Here is a 22,212-nt window from a genome sequence, read left to right on the forward strand (position 1 = left end):
GGTCCCTGTCCCACACGGTCCCCATGACTGTGGTTGGAAACTCAAATGGGTCACACTCTGACCCCACACTCTTTCCCCTATGTCTGCTTACCTCTGCCTTGTCGGGGAGCATTCTTCACCTTGGATTCTAGAACGCTGAGGAATAATTAGAAAGATCTTGTCACCCTTCTGTTGAACACAAGTCACTTTCCTCTGGTTCCCCGAGTGCTGTCTTCTCACCAGGTCATCCTGAAACAAAAATGGAAACATTTGGAAATTCCATGTTTCAGACAGTAACAGTGGACGTTTTCCTAAGGACTGAAAAGTATCCTACAAGCTACAAGTAGCATATGGCCACTTCTATGGCGTTTCCACATCTTATGATGAGGTATGTTTAATATCTGTATTGTTTCTCTTTTCCCTAATTTCACCACACTCATCATATCTCTGGCTACTGTTCTTTTTGTCCCGTACAACAATTTTCACTTCTTTCCATTCAGTCCCCAGCTCAGTGTGTTCTTCCACCCCAACAAAGTTTCAAAAGCACAACGTTTCAAAATCCGTGAACACCTTTGATGCTTTATTTTCCACCAACTCTCTTTAGCCTTTGACATCATTAACTATGTCCTCATTTTCTGAGCACTTGTGGAATGAGAAAATAAAACTTAGGGTAATAGAATGCTAGGGCAAAAGGGCTCCTAGAGGCCATAGACCAAACTGTTCAGTTTGCAGGGGAAGAAGTGAGTAACTTGCCAGAAATCATGGCTCCAGATGGTGGAAGGGTTCCAGTACCGACTCCCCAGTAGCATCTGGTCTTTCAGGCTGCAGCTTCTGCTATTCCAACATGGTCTCCTATCCAAACGTTATACAGGTCTGACTCCGGCCAACTCCATGATTGGCTGGGCTGGAGTACGTTCAAGGTGATAGATCTATCCTTTCTGTCATTTTACTCTCTTCTGCCTCCCCGGGGGCCTCTACCCCTCAGGCTGGCCTTTTGCTGATCATGACACCAGAGAATCAATACCAAGAAGAGAAGCAGATTGAAAGTGCCAGGCAGAATCCTTGAAAATGCCACGGTGCATTGATAAAGGTAAACTGATTAGAACTTTGCAGAGTTGAAGACCTTTGGACCTTTATTCTGTAGAGCAAAACAGTGGCTGTGCTGTAAAGGGAGGTGCATGTGGGGGTATCTCCTACTTAAGCTGTGCACTACCATTTGCCCAGATACCCCAGCCAACTTCCTGTGTCTGCTTCTAATAAGTATCGCGGGTCCTTGCACGTAGAAAGGCACACAGTAAAGGTAAAAAGACAAGACTTTTAGAACGAATAGGAAGGAAGGAAGGGAGGAAAGAAGGGAGAGGGGAAGAAGTGTCAGCTTAAGTAATCCCCACAGGTATGGCTGCTGCAGGGGTGGGGCATTCAATTCAGGGAAAACTCCCGCTCCTTATGAACAAAAACTAAGAGTCCTGGACTCCAGCTTCTACGTGTAAAGCTGCTTCTTTGTCCTGAGCCTTTGGGAGGACTCCTCATACTGATGGAAAACTGGGAGGAATCCATCATATCACATACAGTGCCCCATGAGATTCAATTCCTATAATAAGCAGCTCACTGCTCACACCATGGCTGTCTCTCTCTCTCAAAAATAAAGAAACACTGAAAAAAAAAAAGAATTTCTACAAAAGGGGGCATCTGGGTGGCTCAGTTGATTGAGTGAACAATTTCGGTTCAGGTTGTGACCTCGCAGCTCCTGGGTTCTAGCCCCACGATGGGCTCTCTGCTGACAGCTCAGAGCCTAGAGCCTGGAGCCTGCTTCAGATTCTGTGTCTCCCCCTCTCTCTCTGCCCCTCCCCTGCTCACTCTGTCTCTCCCTCTCAAAAATAAATAAGCATTAAAAAAAGAATTAATAATAAATAGCCCAAAGCTCTGGCAGGGCACAGATATAACAGAGTCAAAAGACATATCTTTGTTTCTATAAACCCCTACAGTGCCCTCAGAATTTGAAAGGAGAAACCGTGTTGAAGGGTGTTCCCTTTTTTTCTAACTCGCCAATCTTTTACTAATGGACTTTAAATATCATAACAGCCTAATCCCTGTTGTCCTTAAACTTTTTATTTCTTTTTGATTTCATTTTTAGAGGGCAGCCGAAAGCTAGCTTTTCTTCATTAAATTGAAGGGCAGAATGCAATGGGAAAATGTTTTGCTAGATGTAGAACACCCTACGAATGTTAGTCATTAATATTGTCATTTATTAACTAATGCGGATTCTCATTAGGAAGAGTTTGGTGAGTCTGTCTCCCACTTAGCCACCCTCAGCATCATGTGCTGTTAGTTTATGATGTGGAATAAGCTGGGAAGAGAGAGGAAGAAATAAACCTTCCATATGCCACACGCTATCAGATTTAAAAAAAAAAAAAAGGATCTCTATTTAAAGATTTCTTCATTCAGCAAATATTTATCTATCTTTTAAAGTGTATTTATTTATTTTGAGAGAGGGAGAGAGAGAACGCAAATGGGGGCAGGGCAGAGAGAGAGGGAGGGAGAGAGACAGAATCCCAAGCAGGCTCCGTACTGAGCCGGAGTCGGACGCTTAACTGACTGAGCCGCCCAGGCGTCCCAGCAAACATTTATTGAATAGCTATTTCTGGAAGCAACGCAGAGGTGAGTTAACTAGTCTACCCTCAAAGACCTTAGTGCATTCGAAGAAGAAGACATTTTTGAAAAAATTAAACAACAAATTTGTCGTAAAAAAAAATTGTGTTCAGTGCAATGAAGAAAAAGAGCAGGTGCCGGGGAGAATGTAACAGGAGGCCCTAGTTACACAGGGAGGGAGGTTCAAGGACGAGTAGAGTGCCTAGCGCTAGAGCATGTGCTAGATTGATATTTATTGAGTGAATGGACAAGCAGTAAATGAATTAATTAAGGGTCTCTCTGCATAAGTGATATTTAAGCTGGGAACTGAAAGTAGCATAGGAAGGAGCCGAGAAAAGAGCTTGGGACTTTTAAAGAACGGAAAAAAAGCCAGGAAGATGATGAGCCGGGAAGGTGATGTGAAGGACAGAGGCAGGGGGATGGTGGATCACACAGAGCTCCGCGGGCCACTGGCAGGATTTTGTTTTCTCTTGTTGGCATGGCTGGCCCGTGAAGCTTTCTCCCAGGAGTTAACCTAATCTGATTCGATCTCTCAAAGGATCGCTCTGGCTGTTGCTTGAAGAATGAAGGGAGGGTTGGGACCTAGGGGCCCACGTTCGGAGACCACTTAACCAGCTGTTTTAGGAGTCTCGACTAATGACCCCCATGGCGTGGCCTAGCGTGGAGGCAGCATCGATGGAAATGAGCAGACAGACTCATGAGGTCCGTTGAATTTAGAATTAAGAGACCTTCGATAATTGCTCAGGAGGTGATGGAGAGATCAGGCTGCCTGGAGAATTCTGGCTGGGGCGACTGAGTGGATGAACTGGTGGGGAACACTGAAATGGTTTGGGGTGGGTGGTGGTCATAATTTCAATCTGAGAAGAAAGGAAACATCGCGGTCAGATGAGAGCAGCATGTTGGGTCCAGGGAGTGAGATGGGCGAGCACTACTGTGCTCACCTCCTTTTTCCTCTGCGATCGGTGTTTCTCAATACATCTTTCAAAAGCACCTGTGTGGGGGGCGCCTGGGGGGCGCAGTCGGTTAAGCGTCCGACTTCAGCCAGGTCCCGATCTCGCGGTCCGTGGGTTCGAGCCCCGCGTCGGGCTCTGGGCTGACGGCTCAGAGCCTGGAGCCTGTTTCCGATTCTGTGTCTCCCTCTCTCTCTGCCCCTCGCCCGTTCATGCTCTGTCTCTCTCTGTCCCAAAAATGAATAAACTTTGAAAAAAAAAAATTTAAAAAAGCACCTGTGTGGAATGCAGTTCTACCAGCTCTGACTGGACAGTGTAGCAAGGTACATGTCTCTTCTCTGGGATCAAGGACACCTGAAAGGAGGAAGCACTCTTTTCATTTGCAGGGGTTTCGAGACTCCCCCAAAGGCCTGCGCTGTGAAATTCACTAAGCTAGGATCGGTTGTTAGCTCTTCCTTAAGCTGACCCTACTATCTCTGCACGGCATCCTCCTTTCCACGATTCTTTCACTTCTCATAACGTTTCAGAGAACCTCTCGATTAGGTGACAATAGTCATTTTTTTAAGTGTGTTAAAATACACATAACGTCCAATTAACCATTTTAACCATTGTCAAACGTACATACAGCTCAATACAGCTAGTATCAAGGGCATTCACTGTGGCACGACCGTCACCAGGGTCCGTCCCCTGAACACTTTCCGTCTTGCAACACAGAATCTCTGTCCCCGTTAAACAATAGCTCCCCATCCCCCCCCCCCACACACACACACTAATAGCGTTTTTTCACTTAGCTGTAACAATTTTAATCGTCCTGCAAAGGGAGATCTCCTGTCTTGGCTGGGACAGATTAGGCCATAGGCAGAGGAGTGGCGAACCAGCCAGCTAGGGCTTTGTCCTGGATGAGCATCAGAAGTTCCTGAATATGCCAGGTGGAAAAGAACAACGGAACTCCAAATGGGAACCAAAACGAGGAGGAGTCAGAGCCCAAGTTTTCTCCCACCATCAGGGGGCGACTTTCTGTGCCTTCCCAGGTAAAGCTTCGGCATTGCTGTGTTTTCCTGTGACCAGCTTTATCGAGATACAATCCACATAACATACAATTCACCGGTTTAAATTGTACAATTCTATGGTTTCAGTGTATTTACGGAGTTTGCAGCCTCCACCTCCCGTCAATTTTGGGACACTTTTATCACCCCCAGAAAGAAACCCTAAACCTATGAGCAGTCACACCCGACCCTCCCATCACCCACAGCCTGACTGCCTGGCCGGAGGCAACTATTAGGCTACTCTCTTTGTTTATGAACTTTATGATTTGCCTATTCGGGACACTTCGTGTCAAGGGAAGCCCACAATATGTGGCCTTTTATGACAGGCGTTTTGTTTTAACAGAGGAACGCATTGCTCTTTGGCGAGCATTTCCCTTAGTAAGCGGTGGAAAACAATAGCCCTGACCCCACATCACAGCCAGGCAAGCCGGCAGAATCGCAGTGTTGAAGGGGCTGACTGAAACGCCCCCTCCCTTGGGGTCCCCCGGGGCAGAGGATCAGGGTTTCCGAGCTCCCTATCTCATCATCCTGTCAAAAAGCATAAATGCCATCCCTTCTGTCCCCGGGGGAGTCCCTGGAGCTCAACGCTCCAGGTGATGGGAAAGCCTCGGGCCTCCAAGCATTTCAGGTCCCAATTCTCTGCCCTTTATCATCGGAGGTTATCCTGGAGGGAAGAGAGACTCAGGCTGACGCCATGAAACAGACCTTCCAGCAGGGCCAAGGGACCAAACGGCCCCCCAAACGTCTCACACGGGAACCACCAGGAAGATTCTGCCCTAAAAATATTCTTGGGCTGGCACAGGAATTCCTCGGATAGCAATTCGTTTCTTTGGGTAAATCATAAACTCGCCCTCCACGTGTTTAGCGCTTCAGTTTACCAAGCACTTGGGCACATATTGCCTTTGCAATATCTTTCATTCTATTAGTTTTGATAGATCACTATCCATCTGTTTCCTTGTACCGAGATTGTTGAAGACGAGGGGCTTGGCCTCATTGGCGCTCCCAGAACACTTTCCGCTTGCCTCTATTACAGCACTTAGCACCTTTTATTATAGCTATTTGTTTACACAGTTTACTTGCCCCGTTGGGTTGTGAGCTACCACAGAGTGGAAGCTTCCAGACCCGGCACACTGCAGGACACATAGTGGGCGGACAGTAACAAATGGTCGTGCTCCCAGCCCCCCTCACGGGAAGAAACCCAGGCCTTACGCCTGTAAAGACATCAAGGGATTGACCGAAGAACTTGTTAGCTTCGGACTCAGGGCTTTCCGCTTTGCAGAAGTGCTTATAACGGGCCTATGTTTGCAATTTACAAAGGGCATTCACATACATTGTCTCAAGTGACCTTCATAATAGCCTTGTAACAGAGGTACACCATCTTGGAGCGTTAACAAATAAGGAAACGGTCTCGGGGATGTCAGGCAATTTACTGGGCAAACCAGCCTGAAGCGAGGGCTTGGCAGAACTGGATTTAAATGCTAGTTCCGTCCCTTCTTGCTGGTGATTTAACCGAGCCGTGGTGACTTCATGTCTAAAATGGGAATTGTAAACCCTGCCTTGTTGAAGTTTCCAAGATTTATAGATAATGTAAATACATCGCTTGGCTTATAGTGAGCCCTGAATGAGTGGCGACTACTATTGTGGCTAGTTGGAAGTTGGAAGCTAAAAGTTACAGCTGCATTTTTTAAAGCAGCCCTCTGGGGGTGCAGTGCCTTCTTTTAAGGTAGAAATACCCAGGGATGGGTAACAGTTTAAGACTGGAGCATCAGAGCAGAAGGTATCAGTCCAGTATTGGGGAGACGATACCAGTGTTACAGAAGGGAATCTGGGAGCTGCAGGGGGACAAAGGTAAACGTTACTGACCTCACCATTCTCTTTTCAACGTAGTTTTAGGGCGCAGGGAGCGGGGAGGCAGGCCAGCTAGAGTATCCTGACGCTGTACTGCACAGCCTACGACCCCCTATAAATCCTTTAGGAGAGTGACATAGAACCTTGACACATGGCCTCGGCCATCGTCGTGCCCCAATGCCTTCCTTTCTCTGTTCCCCTCTGTTCCTCGGGGGGAGAACATTTGGCAAATTTCCACACTCCCTGGAGGCCGGGTGAGCGGCTTTCCAGATTGGTTATGAATCAGAGAAGCATGTGCATTTGTTTGACTTTGATGTGTCAACACTTGTCTGCATATGTCTCCTTTTGCAATGTTTGGAAAGCGAGGGTCTAGAAGATGAAGTGTTACCTCTTGCCTTGGCCACACTTGGATTGAATAGCCTAGTCACTCTGAATTCATTTGGTGTTTATGGGAATATCATATGTAGTTCTGTCGACATTCCCTAACCATTATAATGCAGTTACCGTAGATAATGCTCTCCTAGTGCAATATGTTATCGCCATTTTAACAACCTGACATACGATCGGCTCCTATTATCACTTAAATGAATCCATTAAGCAGCTAGAGGCTTCCAGGAGTCGGATATGAGAGCGTCAAATGGGCAAACCTGTGCCACTTCCAACAGGGCCGACCTCATCAGCTGGAGGAAAGACTCGTTCCACCCGAGGGTCACCCAGCCAGCTCGCCCAAGGACTTGGGAAACCGTGCCCTTCAGAAGCTGAGTTAGTCCCCAGGCCCCGAGCTAGGAGAGAAACTCCCACCTTATTACACCCTTCTTTAATGTACAAAAGAAATGTTGGTGCCTAACAGCAAGGCAATGAGATGTAATCAAATTCACAATTCTGACTACAGAGCTGAGTAGTTTAGGTCTGAGGGAGGCAGCAAATTATACAGAGACATGAAATTGTGCCTGAAATTACCACTTGCCTGCGGGGTTTGATTTGAAGGATAATAATAGTGTCGACTAACATTTGTAAAATGTATGAGGTTTACAAACCCTTATCACATACGCTGTGGTTTATTTGCTCCTCAAAAGCACCCAATCATGTAAAAACTGTTATCCCCATTTTACAGATGAGGAAAGGGAGTTTTCCCTCAAGTCACAGGATTATATGAGGAGTAAACAAAATAACGGATGTAAAATGTGCTTCGGTAAGCACTCTCCATACATTCTCTTATGCCGAGATAGTCCTCAATGGAAAGGGTCCTCCATCCAAAATTCTCTCTCCGTCTACCCTGAACTTGATCCCAAACCCCCACCATTCAGTCAACGGTCTGATTGGTATTGGATCCCTGTGACAGGTGCATCATAGGAGTCTGGCACCTTGAGTCCGTTTTTATAAACTGACCAGTGATGGGAAGAGCCAGGAACTCAGGGACCAAAAGTATTTGATATAATTAAAAAATTAAATGTCACGATGAATGGAGTTTCGGTTACTATGATGAACCACCAAATTAATTTTACAGGAAGTGCCCCTTAGACCACAAAACAGTGAGAAATCCCAGCACTCTGAGAGGTTTGAGTCAGGAGAGAGTCTGAATTTCAAAATTAAACAAGGGAGGGGTGCCTGGGTGGCTCAGTTGGTTGAGGTCCGACCTCGGCTCAGGTCATGATCTCACGGTCTTTGAGTACCAGCCCCGCGTTGGGCTCTGTGCTGATGGCTCAGAGCCTGAAGCCTGCTTCCGATTCTGTGTCTCCCTCTCTCTCTGACCCTTCCCCGTTCATGCTCTGTCTCTCTCTCTCTCTCTGTCAAAAATAAACATTAAAAAAAAATAAAATTAAACAAAGGAAAGTCTGTCCTCAGTGGGGATAGCATAGACTTTTTTTTTTTTTTTTTTTTGAAAGACCATTTTTTAGAATAGTTTCAGGTCCACAGCAAAACTGGGAGGCAGGTTCAGATATTTCCTTTATACCTTCCCCCCCCCCCCCCCCAACACACACACAGCATGGACTTTAAGTGCCAGCTTCCAGGACTCAGGGTAAGATAGAGCATGAAGCTCTCATGGGTAAGAAGGAAGGAAGAGAAGAAGGAACCCAAAGACACAGAGGTGGTTCTGCCTGGCCAAAGCCTAGAGCAGATAATCCCAAGACAGGGGAGCCATAGAGCCCGGAGGAGAGTGGGGCTCCTGGGGGAGCAGGGACCCACTCTCTGTACACTGTGTAAGCCTTCCTGATGCCAGCTGGGGCTCCAGCCTCCTCAAAGCTTTGGGTGATTATGCCTCGAACCATTCAATTCCAAGGTTGAATGCTTCCCTCTAGCCCTCTGCATTCTGGGCAGCCATTCTTGGTTTTGTCTCTTGCTTGGAGTTCAATATCATCCTATTCACTTGTTTTTATTTTCTTTTCTTTTCTTTCTTTTCTTTTCTTTTTTTATTCTCTTTGAGGATCTGTGGGATCATACAGGGGGTGGAGGTGGGGTCACGGTTCAGAGTGGTTCCTGCTCTACTTTCTCTCCTTATCTCATCGCTGAACCCCTCATGCCCTTTACCCCACTGCCCTTAGAAACTCACGGGTGCCTTGGGTGGCTCAGTCAGTTAAGTGTCCAACTCTTGATTTCAGCTCAGGTCATGATCTCATGGTCCTGAGATCGAGCCCTGAGTTGGGCTCCATGCTGACGGTGTGGAACTTGCTTAGGATTCTCTCTCTCCCTCTCTCTCTCTCTCTCTGCCCTTCTCCTGCTCTCTATCTCTCGAAAGAAAGAAAGAAAGAAAGAAAGAAAGAAAGAGGAAAGGAAAGAAAAAAAAAAAAAAAGAAACACGGAATCAATGTGTGACCCTTCCCACAGCACACAGACCCCTCTGCTTCCCTCCTGGGACCAGCCCTGTCAAGTCAGTTTCCCTTTTGTAGCCCCGAACTAACTGTTCCCAACCTTGGCCGCCCCTGTCTTGGGGAATCCTGGTGGATTTATATTCTCCATCTCATCTCGGCCATTTTTATGTGCTTTTTAATTTTCCTTCTGTAACTCTGTATTTCTTGCAGGGCCAGAGGGGAGAAAAGACGATGGTCAAAGGAAGTTAAAGGGCACTGCAGCAAACTAGATCTACTTCACAATCGTGTCCTGACACTAATAAGCTGTAAATGGCATTCACCTGCAGACAAATAAACGGGCGACTCTGGTCACACTGCCTTAGCTTCCAGGGGAAACAATATGCAAAATACCTAAGCATCTAGGCAGAAAGGAGCTGGCCAGCCACAGGACGCTGCAGGTCCTGGGGTGCAAGCTCTCCCTCCAGATGCTTCCATGCTATGTCCATTTTACAGCACGTCTGAATGAAGGAGTACGGGGGCATGAGCAGAGGAAAGCAAATTCAGTGCCCAGCCCTGGATTTGGGGGAGATGGGGGGAGGTGCAGTGGTGACCCCTGACAAAGGGGGACCTCTTGTGCAAAGGGAACATTCCCTGCCCAGGGGAGCAGGTCTATCACAAAGAAGCCTGGAAAGGATGTTGCCCCCTCTGCGGTTAATGGGGTAAAAAAGGGTACTTCCTCAGCTCTGCAACCTGTACCATCACATAAATTGAAACAGACAGAATTACCATTGATACAAATTAAAAACAAATAAAAAGGGTACACAGAGCTGATTCTGAGAGTTCAAACTCCATTACCCGCTGATTTACTGAGCAGTGACCTGTGATTGTGAGGGGGGGCGGTGCAGGAGGAGTGAGGAGTCTCTGCGAATCCCATCAACCCCATTGCCATGTGGCACACCAGTCAATAAGCTATTTAATTTAATGGGAAGCAGTATTGACGAGCCGGAGAAAGCAAGTCACAGAAGATCCAGCTGCACAGAGCAGATAAAGTCTTCAAACTGGCCTCACTCTCGGGGTACCCTCCTCCCCCTCAGCATCTCCTCCGGCAGAATCAGAGGAGGGATCCATGGGATTTGGGGGGCGTCGGGGCCCCAAGGGGACGGTGCATAGGAGGGATTACCAGCACCGCGAGAGGTGGGTTGCAGGGAAGATTGGGAAGAAAATGGGAAACAGATCTTTGGAACTGAGGACAATACTATAAACGAGCTTTCAGAGTGAAGGCAGCCAGGAAGGGGGGAGGCCAGCAATTCTAGAGGGAAACCCAACAGCTGCATCCCAGGAGAATGAGCCCATCTGTTTGTTTTACTCTCCCTTTTGGGGTCAGATCAGGAGAGAAACGCTCCCAGAACCAGAAGCACCCTTTGCCCTCCCACAAAATGGAAGCTGAGAAGCCAAGTAGGTCACACTCGCGTCTGGGGCTGCGGTGGGGAAGGCGAGGGAGATTTTTAGAAAGTGATGGGACAAGTAGAAAATCAGAACTGGAAAGGGCCTGGGAAAGGCGCTAGTTCGGTGTCGCCCCTCCCACCCCTCCCCGGCCCACGCACTTGGGGAGAGCAAGGCCCGGAGAAGGGGAGCGAGACCCAGAAGGTAAGGAAGGCGAACGTGAGGGAGCTGGACCCTTTCAGTCCCAGTTCGGTGCGCTGCCCACCGCTTTGCAGAGTGTAAGGGACCCAGGCGAACACGCGGGGCTTGGACCACCCCCAGCCTTCGCACATGCGGGGCTTTTAAGACAGGCGTTTAGAGAAATAAACAGAAAAGAGCTAGTTGGTAGAGTTGTCCTATAGACTGATATTTATTTTTTAAACAAACATGGAAAGAGTGCGTATTTGTGAAACAGGCATTGTTCTGAGTGTTCTGTGAACGTCAGTTCCTTTCATCTTCAAAATGACCCTGCAAGAGAGGTACTATTTTTATCTGTATTGTGACAGATGAAGGAGTTGGGGTACAGAGGCGTAGCTTTCTCAAGGCTCCTCCAGCTGGGATCTGAAGGCAGGCAGCCAGACTCTGGAGTCCATACAAAGTGCTGTGCTATTTCCAGTAATAATGATAATAATAATAATAATAACCACCATTGGTTGATTGCTTACCAAGTGCCTAGTGTGCTGTGAAACATTGTATTCTGTAAATATCAAAACAATTGCATGCCGCAGGTGTCATTACTCCCGTTTGACAAATGAGTAAACTGAGGCTCAGACTGCTGAAGAAAATCACATAAATCTCACAGCTAGGAAGTGCCAGAGCCAGGCCTCAGAGCCAGGTCTGTCCTACTACAGAGCCCGTTCTCCTACCACTCGTGGAGCTCGCCCCCTCCATGTCCCCAGCAGAAGAAGGAGGTGCTACCTGCGGCTCTCACACGACCCCCTGGCGTAACCTCATACGTCAGCTTCTCATACCGGAGTAAATTATTCACCTCGACGTGCCTCCAGACCCTTGTTTGTTGAACAGAGGCACTACCTCTTAGGACTGTTACGAAGATTGAATGATATAAAGGTATTCGTGATTAATGCTTAGCATGATCATGGTGATGAATGCATCATCACGTACAACCAGTATGTACAAGGCACGGTTCCGGGCACCGGGGGTGTAGCAGCAGAGATGGTTTCCTGGGTATACAACCTGTGTGGCTGCGTAGAGTCCTGTGTTAAGAAAGGCCTCCCACGTGGGGTTCAGGGCTCTGGTGGTGCTGACTTAAAATTCTCGGTAATTGTATCTTTGAATTTGTATGTTGCAAGCAAAGTCTGCTGGGACAACGGAGCATGCCCGAGGGCTTCGAGCCTCAGCCTCAAGTGCAGTCCTGTCTCCCAGAAACAGATGAGGGCCCACTGCTCCTCCCTGCTCTCTGGGGCTCTGAACCCACCTGGTCTCCCCCTCCCAACCCCCATCCAGCAACCAGCGCTGCCCTTGCCCCCCAGCGGGGGTCTGAGTGCATAGCTGGAGAGAGCCAGGCGTGCCCGCTGAGCATGCGGGCTGAGAGCATGACTGAGCATTCCTGCTCTGGTGTCGCAGTGCCAACATGGAACTTGGCAGGTGGCCTTCGTCCATCCCCGATCTGGGTAAAGACAGCGTCCCAGCACAAAGACTGCAATACCCTTGGGGGTTGCCTGCCCATGATGAATTAGAGTAGTGGGCCTGCGGGAAGGGGAGATGACCCGGTTCGACATTTCTGCCTCCGTGTGGCACATTGCCTCAGTCCTGCAGATGGAACCTGGCAGTCCACAGACCTCAAGTGCCTTGAGTCGCAAAGTGGTCATGTGGGCACCAGTGAGGGTCCGCACTGGCTCAGCATCTATGCCTGTGCCTGACAGAGAGCAACTTATTCAGCAAAGAAACATCACCATGAGAGTCCAAGAGAGACTGGAAAAAAAGAAAAAAAAAAAGCTTTATATTTGACCTTGAACAACATTTTTTTTCCTGCTTTTTGTTTTTTAAATTTGAGAGAGAGAGAGAAACCAAGCTAGGGAGAGGTGCACAGGGAGAGGAGAGGAGAGGGGAGGAGAGGAGAGGAGAGGGGAGGAGAGGAGAGAGAACGTTAAGGAGGCTCCATGTTCTATGTGGAGCTCAAGGTGGGGCTCCATCCCACGACCCTAGGATCATGACCTGAGCTGATATCAAGAGTCAGGCACTCAACCAACTGAGCCACGCAGGTGCCCCATCTCCTGCTTTTTGAATAAAGGGCTTGCATTTTCATTTCGTACTGGGCCCCTGTATTAATTTGCTAAGGCTTCATAACACAATATTACAAAGTTAATGGCTTAGATGACAGAAATGTATTTTTACAACCCTAGAGGCTACGAGTCCAAGATCAAGGGGCTGGCAAGATTGGTTTCTTCTGAAGCTTCTCTCCTTGATGTGGAGATGACCACCTTCTCGCTGTGCCCTCGCATGGGCACATTTCTCTGTGTGTGCACACTCCTGGTGTCTCTATGTATGTCCAAATTTTCTCTTCTTATAAGGACAGCGGTCTGATTGGGTTATGGCTCATCCTAATGGCCTCATTTTAACTTAATTACTGTTTTAAAGGCCCTATCTCCAAATCCAGTCATATTCTGAAGCACTAAAGGTTAGGGCTTCGGCATATGAATTTTGAGGAGAACACAATTCAGCCCGTAATAGCCCCTCAAATTATGTTCCTAGTGTGGTACAGAAGTGGAGAAAATATTCCATTCTCCTAGAGCTTACTTTCAGGAGCGAGGAGATCGGTAATTAAGGGGTAAATATGCAGTGTGTCAGATGGTGATAGGTGCTCTGAGGAACAATAACACAGGGTAAAAGGGACAGAGACTAATAGGGAAGGCACTTGCTGTTTTACATAAAATGACCAGGGAAAGCTTCTCCGATAACCTAACCTTTCAACAGAGACCGGAAGGAAGTCAGGAAGTGAACTGGACATACACCAAGATGGCAGGAAAAAAGGACAGAGTTATTAGAATAGAGTCTGGCACACCGTCTTATATAAATATTTATCATCATCATCATCACCATCATCATCATCATCTCCATCACCATAATACTTGTTATTACTTTCCCCGAGTCTATTCTGCTGCAGGTAATAGAGACCTAACTGTCCTCCTCAGTCTTGAATCATTCTGACCACAACTGACCAAGTTCAAGGACTCTCTATCCTGCAGCAGGTGAAGTCTGGGATTCATCTTGCTGTTGTGAGCTCCGGACCTAGTGCGCCCAGAGTGACTGAGCCCTATGAGTCCCAGGTACTAGCTGTGCCCCAACCAAGTGTCCCATTAATCCCTACTGAATGGGTTCTATATTTGTGACTAAGCTTCCAGGGCCCCAAGACTCCTCTTCGACCCTTCATTTCTCATTCCCATTCTATTTCTTCACAACACCCCTGACGTCCTTTTCTCCAGAGTACTGGTTCTTAACTTGCTGTGGGGGGGGGGGGGGTAATGTTTCCTCCCAGGGAACCTTTGGAAATGTCTGGGGACGGTTTGGGATTGACACGATTTGGGGGGGCTGCTACTGGCATTTGGTGTGTAAATCCCGCCCCCGATGGAGACAACAGCTCCCCCAGCAAAGACTCCCCCAGCCCAAGATAGCTATAGCGCCGTGGTTGAACACGCTGCCCTAGGGTTGATACGGAATGAAAATCCCTGCATTAACTGCCAAAAACAAGACAGAACAGGGGAAACAGGAGGAGAAATACAATATGAAAGATTCCCTTATTGGAATCCCAGCTGGGAATCTCACCACGCCCCAGCTCCTTATCCCTTCCCAGGATGGCTTCCTGCTGAGTCCGCCCCAGGGATGACACTGAGGTTGTCATACCAAGAAGGTCGGCCATGACAGATCGTAGTCAGATCGTATCAGTCTGTCACATACACTCCCCTTCCATTCTACACCTGCTTGGGAATTGTCCCTTGAGCACCTTACGTCGTAGAGCCCCCACAGATGTTCTTTAAATTGAATGGCACTTCCTCCTTACATGTGGCATGTCTTCCCCTCACGCTGCCTTTGGGCAGTGGGTTGTGGGCGGTGTGGTGGAGGCATAGAGCATTTTCCACTCATAGGTCAGGGGACAATGGCACAGGGGCCAGCCAGTCTCAACAGTGTCTGAGAGCTTTTGTGATCCCCACAAGGCACGTCCCAGCAACCTGAAGACTCCCTTCAGACAAACTTCTAGAGCAAACAGACAACATCCAAGAGCTGAAAGGCGTCTTCCGAAAGTCACGAGCATCTTGGGGAACTGATGAAGTAGGGTCGCTTAAAGGTGGGGTTGGGGGGTGCAGAGAGGGAAAGAGGGCATCAAAGTAGGGACAATGTGTGGTGAGTTTGAAGCCAGGTTATTATACACAAAGCCTGTCGAGTGTCTCCCTGAAGGGCAGAGGTAAACGAGAAGAAGAGAGCATACCCCCTGCTAAATATAAAGCAAAAGCGAGGGAGGGGCACCTGGGTGACTCGGTAAGTTAAGCATCTGACTCTTGATATCAGCTCAGGTCCTGATCTCGTGTTCGTGAGCTTGAGCCCCGCATCTGGCTCCACACTGACAGTGCTTAGGATTCTCTCTCTCTCCCTCTCTCTCTCTCTCTCTCTCTCTCTTTTTCTCTGTCCCTCCCCCATTCACACGCTCTCTCTCAAAATAAATAAACATTAAAACGTGTTTTTTAAAAAGTGAGGGAGAGGAGGAGACAGGCAGTGTGAGGCAGGTGTTCTGGGCATCGGCTTGTTCCCCACCCTTTGCTTTGTCCTTCTCCCCCTCACCCAGAGATGCATGGGCCGCTTCTCAGAAAAAGTTACAGAATTGCCTTGAATTGGGGTGCGGTAGCAAGGAAAGTGGGAGGAAGAGATTATGTAACATTTTGCTTATCTTGAGAAATTTACTCGCAGGCAAGAAACACTGGACCAAGAGTCAAGAGGGCGAAGACCGGAGCTTTCTCACCGCTGCTTTTGGCTACCCGATCCTGGCCGGTGATGAGACCTCTATAAACGGTGGTTTATCCACAATAAAACCATAATAACCACTCTGCCTCCACCAGAGCCTGTTTCGAGAACCAAATGAGATAATAACTGCGAATATGTTTTGTAAACGGTAAAACATTAAACTAGCATTTCCCATAATGTTCTCTGTAGAACATTAATTCCATGGGATGTTAGTGAGATTCTCAAGTCAAAACAAAACAAAACAAAACACACCAAAACACAACAATAAAGTGAAAGGGTTGTGGTGGTTGTTTTAAGCGTGGGATTTGTGAATATCTTTCCAATACTAAATTGACCGTGGAATCTTTTATTGCGGAATATCTTGCATGACTAAAGTTTCAGAGCACACTTTGGGAAATGTTTCCCTAAAGAAAGATAAGACATTATTCATACTACCCTTGGCTGTTGTATGAACGATAGCAATGTGCACCAGAGAAAAGGGTTAGGTTGCCCTGGCAGCAGGAGGAAGGGGTCCCAGATTTGTTGCTCCTCAAGTAAGGCTAACGCACAAGAAAAGCAAAATCTGAGAACACTGCGCTTTCCAAGAAAGTGAAGTGGGTTGAGCTGTATCCCCACAAAAGCATGTTGAATCCCTAACTCCCAGCACTTCAAATGTGTCCTTGTTTGGAAAGAGGGGCCTTCACAGACATAATCAGGTCAACAATGAGGTCACTAGGGTGCGCCCTAATCCAATAAGACTGGTTCCTTATAAAAGGGGGAAATTTGGACACAGGGAGGGACAGGCAGTTGGTAACATGCCATGGGAAGATGGAGACAGAGATCAAAGGGATAGGGCCACAAACCAAAGATGGCCAGCAAATGAGCGGAAGCTAGGGCAGAGCCGCGGACAAGATTCTCCTAACAGCCCTCAGGAGGAGCCAAGCCTGCCCCCCACCTAGATCTGGGACTTCTGACATCCAGAAATCTGAGCCACAATAAATTTCTGATGTTTAAGGCACCCAGTTTGAGGTGCTTTGTTATAGCAGCCTTGGATATGTAAAGTGATGACGGGGACGGCATATGTAAGTGATATTTAAAGGATGTATAAAGGATAAAGGGGACGGCATACATCTGCAGTGGTTGAGATATTTGAATCTCTTCCAAAAATGCACCCAACCAAGCCATGACAGAGATACGGGCTGGGTGTTTCCTCAGCAGGAGCACCCTACTGGGTCTAGACTTCCAATGTGATTACGGTATCCAGTACCTGGGACGAAGAGATGTCTGAAGATGGGGAGAAGAACACGAGAACTGTTAGTGGCTTGACAAAGGGTGCCAGGTCAACTCCAATCACCTTTCAGCAATCAATCTTTTGAGAGCCACAAGGGTTATTCCAAGGCACTGTTAAGAAATTGCTTTTTTTTTTTTTCTAAAATATCCAACTCTTACAAATATTTAAACAACATATTGATACGTTTCTCTATGGCTTCTGACAGGGTCAAATATTTGTTCCCTGCCGGGAAGTGTTTTCAGCGCGGTAGCGCGAATGCAGAGTCCTTAAATTGCATTTTCCAGCCTTTCATTTCAGGGGACTGTCATCAGCACGCTGCAGTTTCCCCAAATTTTCCGATACATTATATTGGGCAAACTCACTTTTTCCATAAAGTCTGACAAATAGAAACATAACATAGACAGAATATCCGCTTCCATCTTGTTCAGACTTCCAGGAAGCTCCAAACTAAATTAAATCCTCAACCTCGGTAATTATTAGAATTTTCACTTCCTCTGCTTTTTATGATTTCTGTTTTCTACTTCTGCTTTAAAGCCTTATTTGATCGTTACGTTTCTGAAGTATGTCTTAGATTATCCTTCCTGAGCGCCACACTCCAAATATCCAGCTGTCTACTATCTATATGTCTCTGCCTGGATATTCCACAGAAACTCAAGCCCAGGACGACATTCAAAATCATGCTTTTACTCTTCCTTCTAAAACAGACAAAGCCTCCTACATTTCTGTCTTGGTGACATCGCTGCCGTTCACTCACTTCCCTAAGCCACATATTTGCGACAACTTGCGTGTGTTTCTTCTTAACCACCCAAGGCATTATCGTTCTGTTGACCTCGACTACTATTTCCCAGATAAGTTTCCCTGACAGCACACTCTCTGTGCTGCATCTACCTTTATTAAGATCTTCCTGGATTCCCGCAACATCACCTAATAGTAAATTTCCCTTCTTCCAACCTAGTCTTTCAAAGAAATTAATCCAATGATGGGGCTTGGCTTTTAAAATCTTTCCCAAGTCTGTTCTCATTGTGGGGATGGCTTCAAGTCCCCTTGGCGTGGAACACACGGTCGCCTCTCCAGTTTTAGGTCCCTTGGTGTGTTATTCAAGTTCACACTCAGGCCATAGCATAATATATGTCCGTGCTTACCTGTAACAGACTCAGGACCTTCTGTGCGGGCCACACACTCACGTCCTCAGACTCAGGACTCTTGGCACAAAACCAGTGCTCAGCTTTCCAGCCTCAGGTTCCAACATGGCATTCATACACACCCCCACAGTTTCAGTAATTTATGCTGCAGATGTTTTGAGTTGCCTTCATTTTCACGATGAGAATCAATTCTAAACATATACAGCCTCTGAGCCTCCTTCTTCTGGGTCAGTTGCACTACCATTAAATATCTCAACAGCTCTTATTCAACCAGAAATAACAGTTGTCTCCCCAAGATAGAGCGTCAGCGGAAAAATAAATGCCAAACCGTTGAACCTGCTGTTTTCTTTTCCTTGAATGGCATTTTCAAATCCAATTCACCTGGATAATTCCTCGTCATTCTGAGGTTCCTCTCAAGCCTCCCTTCTTCGTCTCGAAAGGTTTTCTGGCTTCTCTTTAAGACTTACAGAGCGATCTTGTCTCTGTGCCTCTAACATGTCCTATGCATAGTTCTGCTATCTTATCACACTGCATCGTAATCGCCTGTCACCTTTGTCTGTGCCCACCACTACCATGACCACTAAATTCCTTGAAATTTAGTGGTCCCTTGAAAGCAAGAACTGTTTCGCACCACTTCCATCCCCGGAAGCTAGAATAGTGACTATCACCTAATGTGAATTCAGTAGAAAGTTTGGGCAGGAAATGAGCAAATGAGAGTCTTCCTGGAATTATATGAATTCTAACAGGTAAATAAAAAATAATGACCTTTAAGATTTAAAGCAATACCAAATACAGCCAGTCACAATTACTACTGATCTACTTCACGGCAAAGTAGTTCGTGCCTATGAATATGTCTACTGCCAGTGCGATGATGTTCCCTAGGTAAATCACATGTAATTAACTGAAATTTACATTTTCTTACTTTTTGTACAGCAAAGGCTTAGGATAAATCACGGGCAAGGAAGACATGGTCTCTGCCTGTAAGAAGCTTATTTCTAGATACAAGATAAGGCTGTATATACAGATAATGAAAACGAGGCACCAAGAGAATGAGGAACTTATAAAGGGCCACTCAGGGAATAAGTGAGAGGATGAAAATTCACAGTTGGGCACCCTGCCTCCAGATTCAGACTGCTTTGCATTTCCACTGACTGTGAGATACTAAAGAGAAATCTAAAACTCAGCACCCTTTTTAGCTCAAAATTTTATGACAACAGCAGTAAGAGGTCAGAGAAGTAGATGGAAAAGACGCGAAAGAAGGGCTAGGGTTTGAGCCAACTCAAGAGAGTTGTCCACAAACACAAAGGAAAAAGAAAGGTATTCCCAGAGAGGAGCGTATCATAAACTAAGTCTCGTGTTTCGACAAGTCATGATAAACGTAACAAGGGGAGAAGGAAGAAAAGTATTCGTTATTTGGAGACAACAGTTGTTAAAATAGATTTAATCTATTTTCTCCCAAGGTTTTTTTTCCCTTCTAGTGCAAAGGTGCTTGTTTTTCAAAATCGAGACCATATTATAAGCACAGTTTTGAGTCCTACCTTTTGAAACTTGTATACTAACATAAGCATTTTCTTGTTATTATAAACTCTGCACCAACATCACTTTTAATGGCCCCCTGATCATGACACAGATGTATGATGGTTTAATTAAACATCTTCCTATTGTTGAACACTTAAAGTATAATTTTTTTAGATTAGAAATAATGCTGCTAAGAACATCTTTGTCCATAAAACTTACAAATTTCCTCTTATTTCTTTGTGACAAAATTATACAAGTAGAATTTCTAGGTCTAAAGTTACTATTTTTTTCCACTGTTTTTCCCCCCGGATAATTAAACTACTACTTGCTAGAACAAGGACCTTAGTGATAATAATAAGTTAAAGTCTCTGTCCCCAGGAGTTCACTTGCTAGAGCAAAAGAAAGTATGTACAGACAAGTAACAAAATACAGTGGAGAAAGTGTTTTAACTGAATGGCATCTGAGCAAAACCATAGGCCCACGTGCAGAAAACACACTTCTCTGCTGGGAGAGTGAGGGACATTGCAGAGAAACTGACTTCTGAAATACGTTTTTATTAGTTTGATTTGACACTTTGTCTTGGAGAGACAACTGTTATGTCCGATCGAGTCGGAGCTGTTGAGATAGTTAAAGCTAGTTCTCCTAACACAGAAGAAAGAGCCCAGGGGTTATGTGTGTTTTAAGATGTACTTGCCTGTACTATTAGCTAATTTAATAATCGTTATCAGCACGTACAACCCAAATTACCAAATGCAGAAGGACTGAGCCATTTGGCCCCAATTTGAAAAAGCAGCTCCGTGCCTTGCAGGCATCGCCCAGCTTCGTAGCACTTTGAAGTGGGACAGAAGCTGTTTCTATTCTGGAAGATTCAGGTAGCAGCACCTTGTCCTAAACCATTGAGGAGAGAGTGGAGAAAGCCCCAGGGTTTCTAAGACGGCCTCCTTCACACTCATGCTCTGAGCCAGAAGCCTCCAGACTTTCCTAGTTCGTGGCACTCTTAGAGTCCCGTAATTGTTTTCTTGGTGTCTCCAGGTCAAAGAAAAAGACCTGTTTTTTATCAAGTAGTTAGGTTAAATACATACCTAAAGTTAGGTTATTACATACCTAAAGTTAGGTCAAATACGCAATAATATTTATGTCCTGGGGCACCTGTGTGGCTTAGTCGGTTGAGCGTCCAACTCTTGATATCAGCTCAGGTCGTGATCTCCCAGTCATGGGATCGAGCCCCGCAGCCGGGCTCTGCACTGAGCATACAGCCTGCTTGGGATTCTCTCTCTCTCTGCTCCCCTCCCCCACTCACTCTCATTCTCTCTCTCTCTCTCTCAAAATAAATAAATAAACATCAAAACAATAATATTCATGTACCAATCAAAGGCAGCCATTTAAAAATAATGCACATCAACTGACAGAAAAAAAAATATTTGCATTTTATTCTTAAATAACCACCCTTACTTACAGATGGGACGTGTGCAGAACTCTCAGACCTTGAAGTCGGATTAAATAACTGCTACTCTTGTTGCCTGTTTCACATTGACTTTAATGTAATGCTTGCTTATGATCGTGGTAGCTATTATAAACACAGTTTCACAATGGTGTGACAGTGCATGGGTGGTGGGAACATAAAATGAGACAGCTGCTGCAGAAAACGGCACGGTGCTTCCTCAACAAGTTATATATAGAATGATATGATCCAACAGTTCCATTTCTGGGAACATACTTGAAAGAATTGAAAGAGGGATTTGGACAGATTTGTACACCAGCGGGCATAGCAGTGTTATTCACAGTAGCCAAGAGATGGAACCAAGCCAACTTCTACGGATGAGTGGATAAACAAAATGTGGCATCGACATAGCATGGAATATTATTCACCCTTAAAAAGGAAGGAAATTCTGGGGCGCCTGGGTGGCTCAGTCGGTTGAGCGTCCGACTTCGGCTCAGGTCGTGATCTCGCGGTCTGTGAGTTCGAGCCCCACGTAGGGCTCTGTGCTGACAGCTCAGAGCCTGGAGCCTGCTTCGGATCCTGTGTCTCCCTCTCTCTCTGACCCTCCCTGCTCATGCTCTGTCTCTCTCTCTCTGTCAAAAATAAATAAAACACTTCAAAACAATTTACAAAAATAGGAAGGAAATTCCAACATGAGCTGCTACGTGGATGAACCTTGAAGACATGATGCTAAATAAACCAGACACAAAAAGACAACTATTGCGTAATTCCACTTCCATGAGGCACCTAGGGTAGTCACATCCATGGAGACACAAAGCAGAACGGTAGTTAGCAGGGGCTGAAGGGAGGGGAGAATGGGAGTCGTTAACAGACACGCTCGACCTAAAATTGTCAGGAGGCAGTAATGAAGCCAAAGCATTTGTTTGGGATCAAAGAACTGCAATTTGGGGTACCCAGATCTGGGCAGCCACTTAAATGGTGCCCTACTTGGAAGCAAAAGTCAGGGGTGTTTAAAGACAAAGAAGGCATGCTTGCATACATCGTTTACAAAGAATTTTGATTGGGGTTGGTGGCAGGAAATTACACTTGGCTGAACATCATTTATTGCCAAAGCTATCACAAAG

Source organism: Lynx canadensis, chromosome F1, assembly GCF_007474595.2.
Source record: "Lynx canadensis isolate LIC74 chromosome F1, mLynCan4.pri.v2, whole genome shotgun sequence".
In the NCBI taxonomy this organism is placed as follows: domain Eukaryota; kingdom Metazoa; phylum Chordata; class Mammalia; order Carnivora; family Felidae; genus Lynx; species Lynx canadensis.